The 10,434-nt window shown below is 51.3% G+C and overlaps 1 pseudogene; it reads right to left on the reverse strand.

Annotated features, from left to right (window-relative positions):
* Positions 1-1,575: 1,575 nt before the first annotated feature.
* Positions 1,576-9,934, reverse strand: LOC148777262 (putative serine protease 47; annotated as a pseudogene).
* Between the last annotated feature and the right edge of the window lie 500 nt (positions 9,935-10,434).

Genomic DNA, 10,434 nt, shown 5'->3' on the forward strand with positions numbered 1-10,434 from the left:
AGCAATTGCATTCCCGGCTATTTACTCCAGGAAAATGAACACAGGGTAACAGGCATCTCTGTACAGTCTGCAGGAGTACGAAGAACAAAGATATTCAAGTTCTGTAAGAAAGACCAAGATTTGAGTTCCTGTTCCTACTAATTCCTACCTATGTCATTTCTGAAAAACTACTTAACCCTGCTAGGCTTCCGTTTATCTTTAAAAAGCAGCTAAACCAAGATAATGCTGAACACTAAGTCAGCTTCAGGCAATGGGGAACTGGCTGGGCTGGAGTTGACATTTGGTCTGTCTGTTACGGGATGAGGCATGTGTTGGGATCCCCTGGTTAGAGGTCTAAGGACAACCAAGAGGGACAGAGAATCACCTATCTCCAGAAATAAGGTGTGTGAAGGCCACGCTCCAGGGCAGACAGCCTGGGGCTGCTGGGGTTGGGAGGAAAATAAGAACTTAGGACCAGTGGAGTGGCTACTAGTGCAGCTGAACTGCCTGAGCTCCCCTGATCTTCTGGAGAATGTGTGTGGATCACATGGTGTGGTAGTAGCTCCCTGACTCCAGGGCCCTGAGCAATCTTGCCTGAGGATCCATAACTGAGTTCACCACCAAGGGAGGGAATGCTAGTCTTCCCCTTTCCAGAGACTCCTGGGCTCTTAAAGGTTGATGCTGGTGGTGGACACATGGCTAAGCATGGTGGTACCTCCTCAGTGGTAGAACTCCAGCCAGATGCAGGGACTGCAGAAATGTGTGGACGCTGGGAAGACACTTTCTTGAGGCCTTCCAAGCTCATCTTGGGGAGGGAGTTCCTGCGCAAGTTCCTGGCTCCAGCCAGTGGGATCCGTGTGAGAGTCCATGTCAGTCCATTTGTGCTTGTCTGCCAGTGAGAGTCTGGGATATGTGGGTAATGCCAGGATTGGAAAGAATTTGGCTTGAATCTTTTTGACTAGCATCTAGTCCATATTGGATATGTGCTAAAGGGGAACTTTACCAGATTATCAGGGATTCTGAAGGCTGAAGCAACTGCACTGTGAGGCTTCCTGGGATCCTGCTGGCTACACAAAGACTCTGTGACAGGCAGACTAGCAGGAAGGATGAGGAGAGCATTGCTTCAAGGCTTATAGGCAGGGCCACTAAGTCCTGAGTCAGCTAAGCAGAAAGGAGACACTAGGCTCCTACTGCTGAAGGTGTGTGGATACCTTGGGACAGGCGGGCCTGGGCCCCTGGCCAGAAGGGAACAGTCATGTGGGGTTGAGGGCCAGGAAGGCTCCTGTTGTCTAAGCCACATTGATATGTGTTATGGCAGCTGGAGCTGACTGATGTACTTCCTCCGAAGTCTGTGCACTCCCACAGCAGGAGTGGTGTGTGCAAGCAAAGACATCCTTCTCTCTCCCCAGCTGGACTCTTGCAGTGTCCTCACCGCTGCCCTCCTCCTGCTGTAATGTTCCTGCCAGTTGCTGGTCTCTCGTCCGGGGAGTCAGATGACAAACCTCAAGTGAAGGGGTGAGTGCTGAGGAACAGGAGGAGCAATAGGGCCCCAAGACAATATCAGGAGGAGACTCTCATTGGTTTTTATTTGATTTTTCAAGCTTGGTTTGTGGGGGTAGCAGCTGGCGGACAGGAAAACCAAGAAGGGACCACTGAGAACTGATGGGGCTGACGGAGGGGAGGGGGGAAGGTTCTAGCGAGGAGGCTGTTGTGGAAACTGGGCCTATGGAGGAGAGCTGACGTGGGCTCAGGGAGGGCTGTGAGTCTCTGGATCTTGTTGATCCAGCTGGCGACGTTGGTGAAGATGCTAGGGTAGATGGGGTGTTGGCAGTCAAAGCCCCAGATGGCCAGCCCCATCAGAACCCAGAACTAGTGAAGTCACTGACCAGGGGCCCCCCAGAATCACTCTAGGAAAGAAATGGCAATTCAGGTGGGTTACTGAGCCAGGTCTGAGAAGACCAGGTAGCAAAGTGGGGCTTATGAGTCTCTGCCCTCCAACCTCACTCAGGTGGACCGCTGTGAAATTCCAGACACCAGCATCCCACTCAGACCAGCCTGATTAAGTCATGCAGGTAAGCACCGGAATCATGCTTCAGGAAGTTCCTGATTGACCGTCGGAACAATCACAAATGTAAATCCATCAATACATGGAGGTTGTGCCCAGGAAGGGCATGGTGGTCCAGGAGAAAGCACTCTCCAAGGCCAAGAAGGAACAGCTGAAAGGTTTGAACCCAAGAGAGCTGGTCTGTGAGTGGAAACTGGCCAGCTGAAGCTGCTGCAGACCCGGCTTTTGCAAACTCTGAGCTGCAGCAGCACATCCCCACCTGAGTCATCCTCCTTTTTCATTCATTTAGTCCGGCCTTTAGTTTTCTCTCAACTTCTTGGTTGAGTTTCTTCAGAAATTGCCCATACCCAGGCCTGGTGGAGGCAGCCTGTATTGCTCAGGGAGCAGCTGAGGGTCTCCTGAAAGCCTCTGAGAGTTATTGGAGTCCTGAAATGCTGTCAGGGCAGGACCATCTGGGCGGAAACTCCCTCACTTCATTAGGCAAACGGAAGGTTTCATTGCTGGAGGTAGGTCGAGGAGCAGGGGACATAGCTGCGCTTGGTCCCCTTCAAGCACCTGTCCAGCACACACAAGCAGCATCCAGAGCAGCTGCTGCCCTTGAGCACAGGGGTGAAAGGACAAAGTTCCCCTTTCATGACACTTTCGTAAAGAATCCAACTCGGCTGCCACTGTCAGACGTGACATGTGGAAGCAAGCCATGGAAGGGACAGGACTGGAAGGGAAGGACATTTCATAGGGTGGAAGCATGGCACTTTCATGAGCTGAGATTCCAAACAGGACAACCCAACTTTCTGATGCTGGAGCAGCGGGAGCAGTGCGTGCAGACGAGGAGAGGAGGGATGGCCAGGTGGGTGGGAGGAAGAGCAATGACAAGTGGGAAGCAGGGCGGGTAGACGGGACTCAGGTTCCCAGGACCTTCATGGTGGGGGCTGGAGTTGACGCCCATGGAAACTGCTAGGTCAAGTCTAGCAGCTGGATTGCTCTGGTGCTGTGTGGAGAATGAACCGCTGTGGAGGCAGCTACAGGAGAGAAGTGAGAGATTATGGGTGGGGAGGGGCCAGGGCGATAAGAAACAGATTTGGGACAATATGTTGAAAGAGGCAACAGGATCTGTCAAAGCTGAGCCTATCTCACCAACCAGGGAAGAAGTGCAGAGGGGGAGGAGCAGGCTGAGCACAGAGCCCTGGGGTCTCCAGCATTGAGAGGTGGAAGGGGAGGGGACCAGTGCAGAGCAGAGTAGCTGGCTGGTCCTGGTGCCCAGGAAGTGGCAGTGAGACTTGCTGAAGTGCTGAGTGAGAGGAGGACTCAGGTCCAAGGGTGGCTCTGGCAAGACAGGCTCTTAGGGACACTGGCCACGTGGCTCTGGTGGCACTGGGGTCACTCCTGGGCAGAGTGGGTTAGATCCACGGCTGTTATGAGGAGTCGTTGGGGGAAAGGAGGCAGAGAAACTGGGCAATAGAAGGAGGCAGACTGCCACTGCACGTTTACACAGGAGCCATGAAAGGGGACATGGAAGACATGGAGCAAGGGAGACTCTGGGCACCCAGAGCTCCAGGAGGGACTGACTGGGATGGGCCAGGAGGCTCAAGAGAGATAGAAGATGCTTTCTTGGGGTGAGAAGAAGTGGGCTGGGAAGATGAACGGGGTCTAGTCTGAGTGCTTTGATATTCTCAGTGAAACAGGAAGGAAGCTCTCCAGCTGAGGGGGAGGGGTGGGGAAGTGGCAACTTGAAGGAAAGAGAAGGGTACATGGTGTGGCTGGTCAAAAATCACCCTCAAAAATGGCAATTCTCATCATCAGAACTGTGGTCAAGTTACCTTACATGGCAAAAGGGACTCTGCAGCTGTGATGGAGCTGAGGATCAGGAAATAGGAAGATTATCCGAGATTATCTGGGTGTACCCAACATAATCACAAAGGTCCTCGTGAGGAAAGAGGGAGGCAGGAGGTCAGGGTCAGAGGAGGAGATGCGATGACACGAGCAGAAGGAGGAGCTCCTCTGCTTTGGAGACAGAGGAAGGGGCCATGAGCTGAGGATTGTTGGGGACCTCTAAAAAGATAGAAAAAGCAAGAAAACATTTTCTATTAGAGCCTCAAGGAGGAAGCAGCCAGGCCAACACCTTGTCTTTAGACTCTGATGTCCAGAAATCTAAGATAATACTTTCTGTTGTCTGAGCCACCAATTTAAGGTGATGTCACCAAAGCACCAAGAAAGTCGCACCAGGGGCTTCTTGGACACTGGGAGTGTGCCATCATCACCTCAGCTCTTCTCCTAGGGGTCCCTAGCTGGGGTGCCCTTGACCCTCCCCACAGTGCACCCATACTGCACTCTTTAAGGCTGGGGAAGGCCAGGTTCCTGAACACTCCAGGCCTCAGGGATTCATGCAGATGAGCCTTGTGGTTGCTGATATTGTGGTGGATTCTGGGCCAGTATGGGGGAGATGGGAAGGACTCCAGTAGCCTCCTGACCCCCTGGGAGTTCTCAGAAGACAGAGGAAGCCCCACCACTAGCATATCCCATGGAAAGTGAGCTGTGCTTTGCACTATTGAAAAGACAGAGTAACCTGAGCGTGGGAGTGTGGGTTTTGTATGTGCTGAGTGGAGCCAGGGCAGTCAGCTCCACATTGAGTGAGAGGATAGGTCTAAGACAGGTCCAGAAAGGCAGGTGCAATCCAGGTAGATGGAGAGAGGCCAGGCCAGGTGATTGAAAGCCAGGACTTGCTAAGTACCTCCTGAATGCCAGTACAGTATTAAATTTCCTACAGGGACTTTATTAAGAGGAGGCTTAGCAAATCCATTTCATGGGTGAGGAAACTTAGCTAAGGTCACAATCCCAGGAAATGACAGACTGAATACTGGAACTAGGTCTTTTCTGCCCCACGGTCTAGGCACTGAGTGCCCCTGTGGTCTGTCTCTCCTCAGACCTGTTTCTGGGTGCCCCCTGCAAGGGGGGAGGCACTTTCATGGAGAGAAGAGGGGCCTGGGTTGGAGGATGGGAGCCAGAGCAGGTGATATGGCAGAAGATGAATCTAGATGGAGTCTCTCAGGTAGGCTGTGGTGACTGAAAGGCTAAGAGAGGTAGGAGGTGGGGGGGGGGCAGTTATATGCTGCCTTGGCTCTTGAGGGTCCGTCTCAGTGGTGTCCTCATCCTGAGGAGAAATGAGAGGAGGAGTCAGCTCAAGGGCACTATGGATATCCAGCAGGCAAGCACACAAAGGGCCACGGAAGAGCTTGGCACATGATGCCAGCTTGGGAGGCTCGGCCCTGAGGGTGACCCAGTGGAGGTCACGTAAGCTTCGTGTGAAAACACAGGGGCCCAGGCTGTGCTGCCTTATTTTAGGGTAGCCACTAGTCCTTTCCAGGCCTGTTTTCTCACCTATAAAACAGGGCACTACATAGAGTGTAAGGAAAGGTTCACAATTAAAATATCCAACAAGGAGACTTCCTTGGTGGTCCTCCTTGCAGAGGACACGGGTTCCATCCCTGGTCAGGGAAATTATGTCCCACATGCCACGGGACAACTAAGTCTACAAGCTGCAACTACTGAGCCCACGTGCTCTGGAGATCTTTGTGCTCTCCACAAAGAGAGCAGAGGCAACACAGCCCCTCCCCTAGAGAAATTGAGGCCCTGAGACCAGGTGAGGGAAAAACAGAAAGAAAGTCCATCACTTGGCAGATGGACTTTCCTGTCAAGAAGTCCCCAGCACACAGCATGTTCACATGGACAGAGCAGTCTTGCCTTTTCCATCTCCCTATAAGAGTTTATAGAACTTGTTCTCAATGAAGCTCACCTTACCCTCCTGGAGATGGAAAGGTTCGAGCAGAGGTGCTGCGAGGACAAGGAGGAAATCAGGGAAGGATGCTGTAGCCTAGCTACAGACCGCTGCCTTACCAGTCAGCAGTGCCCCTCAACATGGGGTTTTCTCCGCACAGCTGAGCTTTCATCCTTGTTTCAGTCTTCTACCTATGCCTAATGCCCTCCCCTCTTTCTCAAACTTTTCCAAATTCATCCTATTCCCTCGACCTCTTTCATAGCAATAGGCCAAACTCCTATTCCACAAAGGAAAAAGGAAAACCCCTCCAACACATGCCACTCACTGCTGCTTAGCAACCATTCACCAACCTGAGTGAGTGAGTGAAGTTTCTCAGTCGTGTCTGACTCTGTGCGACCCCATGGACTGTCACCCACCAGGCTCCTCTGTCCATGGGATTCTCCAGGCAAGAATACTGGAGCGGGTTGCCATTTCTTCTCCAGGGGGTCATCCCGACCCAGGGATCGAACCCAGGTCTCCTGCATTACAGGCAGACCCTTTAACCTCTGAGCCATCAGGGAAGCCCGCCAACAACTTATCTACCCTACCCTTTCACAAATCATCCCATCCACTCACCTTTCGACTATCACTAACCTTGCTTTCCATCCACCTGTTCCTCCATTCACCTACCTATCTTTCCTCATGTCCCATTTGCCCACTCACCCTTCCGATCATTTGCCTATACACTCATCTTTTCATCCATCTCTCCATTCTCCCCTCCATCAATAGACCCACTCACTCCATCTCCCTGCCCACCATCCTTTCACTCATCCGCCCAACCATCTTCCCTTTCACCCACTCATCCTCCCACCTTCCCGCCATCCATCCACTCATCCTATCACTCATTTATTCTTCATCCAATTTACTCATTTGTTTCTCTGACCTCACGTTAAGTATCTTTTAACTAATGATACAGGGGAATGTTTTTAGTTGGGACAGACTGTGTAAATGAAATAAGTAAGGAGCATTATTTTAGATCTAATAAGTCCTGTAAAGGAAATAAAACAAGAAGGTGTGCTATCAGGGGTTGCTTGTTTTAGTTCACATGATCAAGTAAAACTGCTCAGAGGAGTAGCCAAGCTGCATACGCAATGAAACAAGGCATGATGAGCTTAGTCGGAAAAGCAAGTGAGTTCAGGGAGATAGTCAAGCTGGAGACCTGAGGTAGGAATGGCCTTGGCATCGTCAAGGCAGGAGGGAGGCCTGCTGGCTGCGGTGGTGTGGGTGAGGGATGCAGTAGGAGATGAGAGAGAGGAATGGGGCCTGGGAGCCAAGGCAGGAAGTTCCGATCTTATTTTAAGTAGAAATGGGAAGGCACTGAGTGTAATGAGCAGGGAACTGGCATGACTCCTGCTGTAAAGCAAATACTCAGACAGCTATATGGAGAGTAACATAGAGCACACAGGGTGGGAGCTGAGACCAGTCTGGAGGGCCAGGGAAGAAGGACCCGGGGGCAGCAGTGGGATACCTACCAGATGCCAGGCCCTACCTGGGGCATGGACTGGGATATTAAAACAAGAAAGACAGGGTCCCTGTCCTCAAGGAGGAACCAGTCTGTGTGTATGTGTATGTGTTTGAAGTGTGTATACATCTGCTCTATATGTGTCTTTGTGTGTGTGAAATACATGTGTTGTGTGTGTCTCTCTGTATTGTGCCTGTGTGTGTGTGTGTGTGTGTGTGTGGTATACATGTGTTGGGTGTGTGTATGTGTGAAGTGTGGTTACAAGTGTTGTTAGTGTGTGTGTCTGTGTACTATGTGTGTGTGTATGTGGTGTGAGAATGCTGCGGACCTGTTTGTTTGTCAATGATTAAGGCATGGGGTCACTAAGGGTCGGACACGACTGAGCGACTTCACTTTCACTTTTCACTTTCACACGTTGGAGAAGGAAATGGCAACCCACTCCAGTGTTCTTGCCTGGAGAATCCCAGGGACGGGGGAGCCTGGTGGGCTTCCGTCTATGGGGTCACACAGAGTCGGACACGACTGAAGTGACTTAGCAGCAGCAGCAGCAGTGACATACTAATAGGCAGGGACCAGAGATGCTGGAACGTCCCACCCAATGAAGATAATGTCTGTTCAAAATGCCTGTAACAGCTCTGTAGAGAAACACCATATTAAATTATGACCCAAGTAATAATTTGAAATAAATACTCTTTCCCTCCCTAATTTTGCATCATAAGCATTTCACCAAATCATAAACAATCCTTTCTTTAATAAAAACTCTTGCTCATAAGTTTTTGCCTACATGTCTCCACTTTCAAACTTTAAAAGTACAGTTATTTTCCTGTGTCATTCAGTTCACCTAATGAGCCTACAAAGTAGATGAGTGAACTGTGTTGGGAAAAGAGCAAAGCGAGGTTCGGAATTGATCAGGCAGGCTCAGAGGTCATACTTGTATTTTGTTTCCACTTTTCCCAAGTACCTCCTGTGGCACTGGGAAATCAGAGAGTTTGTTAGTGACCTGGAAGGAGTCAGGCCCCTACCATGACTTTTGAGTTGGATCAAGTCATCTTAGATTTATTGTTGATTTAAACCTTGGAATCAAGGACCAGAAAGACTTCAAGAACTCAGATTCTTGATTCCAAAGTCAAAGATTCCCAGACTTCAGAGCTTTACACTTAGGGAATACCAAAACTTCAGAATCACACACTTTCAGAACTAGAACTAGAATGGTCTTCCTGCTGCTGCTGCTGCTGCTGCTAAGTTGCTTCAGTTGTGTCCGACTCTGTGCGACCCCATAGACGGCAGCCCACCAGGCTCCCCCATCCCTGGGATTCTCCAGGCAAGAACACTGGAGTGGGTTGCCATTTCCTTCTCTAGTGCATGAAAGTGAAAAGTGAAAGTGAAGTCACTCAGTCGTGTCCGACTCTTCGCGACCCCATGGACTGCAGCCTACCAGGCTCCTCCGTCCATGGGATTTTCAAGGCAAGAGTACTGGAGTGGAGTGCCATCACCTTCTCCGTAGAATGGTCCAGTCCTCTGGAAATGAAGCATAGTGGGCCAAGGGGACCTCTGCCTGGAGAACCCTCAGATGGAGTCACACCTCCCTTCTTTGCTCTTCTGTCCTTCTCCCTCCTCCCCATTCTCATCTCCCCCAACTCCCCCACACCCCCTCACTTTCTTCGTTGAGCATACCCCAGTCAGGTATCCAGCAGGATGAGTTATGGGGAGCTTCATGCCAGGGACTGGGAGGCAGGCAGGGATGATGTAGGAGGTGAAGTTCACAGGAAAGAGCAGCTGCAACATGGCAATGTCACTCCTGAAGGGATATAACTTCTTGAAGTCTGGGTGCATGATAATCTGGCTCACAGACACCTGCTGGGTGTGCTGGGTGTGCTGGTACAGCTGGGTGCTTCCTAACAAAACCCCGTAGTTCCATGGGGCTTTGATTTCCTGGAGAAGGAAAGGCGCACTGTCACCATCATCTCCAAGTGGGGACTAGCTCTTTTCCTGCATCCTCATCTAACTGTCTACACCCCTCTGGACCCTTCCACTCCATATGGTGCCAGATAGCTTCTGTCTCCCAACGTCTAATGTTCAGGAGGCCTTCTTTCTTGAGGCTAATTGATATCCTACTTATAGTTTCGAACACATGGCTGGCTTCTCCATCACACACTAGAATTATCAGAAGCACTGAATCCTTGTTCTGGAAAGCTCCTCTGTGGGGTTATCAAATGAAGACCTTTTGATTGGACACAGCAGGCATTCTGGCTCAGTCCCAGCGCTAACTTTACCCTTCCCGAGACTCCACACAACATAGCTTCTGGCCCTGCCCTCTTCTTGACCATCCCCTTTTTTCAGCACCTACAGGACCAAAGCCTGCTTCTCCACTGAGTTACAAGGACTTGAAAAAGATTCGTTAAATATATGAGCAAATGAAGGCACAAAACAGAACCTTGCCTTGTTCTCCCAACACAGGTGCTAAAACTTCCTCCCTCCCTCACTGTCTTCACAGCTCATCTACTTGGAGACCCTCTCTCACGTTCCCCTCACCCAACCCTTCCTCTCCTGCAAGCCCTCCCTCTCCACACACCTTCTCCCGAACCCCCACCTCATTTGCTCTGCCCTTCTCATCCATGCTGGGCTTTTTCTTCTGACAGGATGCAGAAATGGTGAGCCGGATTTGCGGCTCTGAGCGCAGACGCGACGTCGTCTCCGCGGCTGACCACGTGCAGGAGCGTGGCGGAGAGAAGCTACCCCATGCCGGAGGTCAGGGGCAGCGGCCGAGAGGAGCGACCCCACGCCTGAGGTCAGGGGCGGCGGCCGAGAGGAACGACCCCACGCCCGAGGTCAGGGTGGCGGCCGAGGGAGCAACCCCACATCCAAGTGGTGGCGGCTGGCAGGTGCAGGGGGGCCGAGAGGGGCTACTCCACGTTCAAGGTCAGGAGGGGTGGCCATGAGGAGATACCCCTCATCCAAAGTAAGGTGCACCGGCGTTGTTTTGCTGGAGCAGCCATGAAGAGATACCCCACGACCAAGGTAAGAGAAACCCAAATAAGATGGTAGGTATTTCAAGAGGGCGTCAGAGGGCAGACACATGGAAATCATAATCACAGAAAACTAGTCGATCTGATCACA

The sequence above is a fragment of the Moschus berezovskii genome, chromosome 7 (genome assembly GCF_049115385.1).
Source record: "Moschus berezovskii isolate FMDL1 chromosome 7, NW_MosBer_1.0, whole genome shotgun sequence".
In the NCBI taxonomy this organism is placed as follows: domain Eukaryota; kingdom Metazoa; phylum Chordata; class Mammalia; order Artiodactyla; family Moschidae; genus Moschus; species Moschus berezovskii.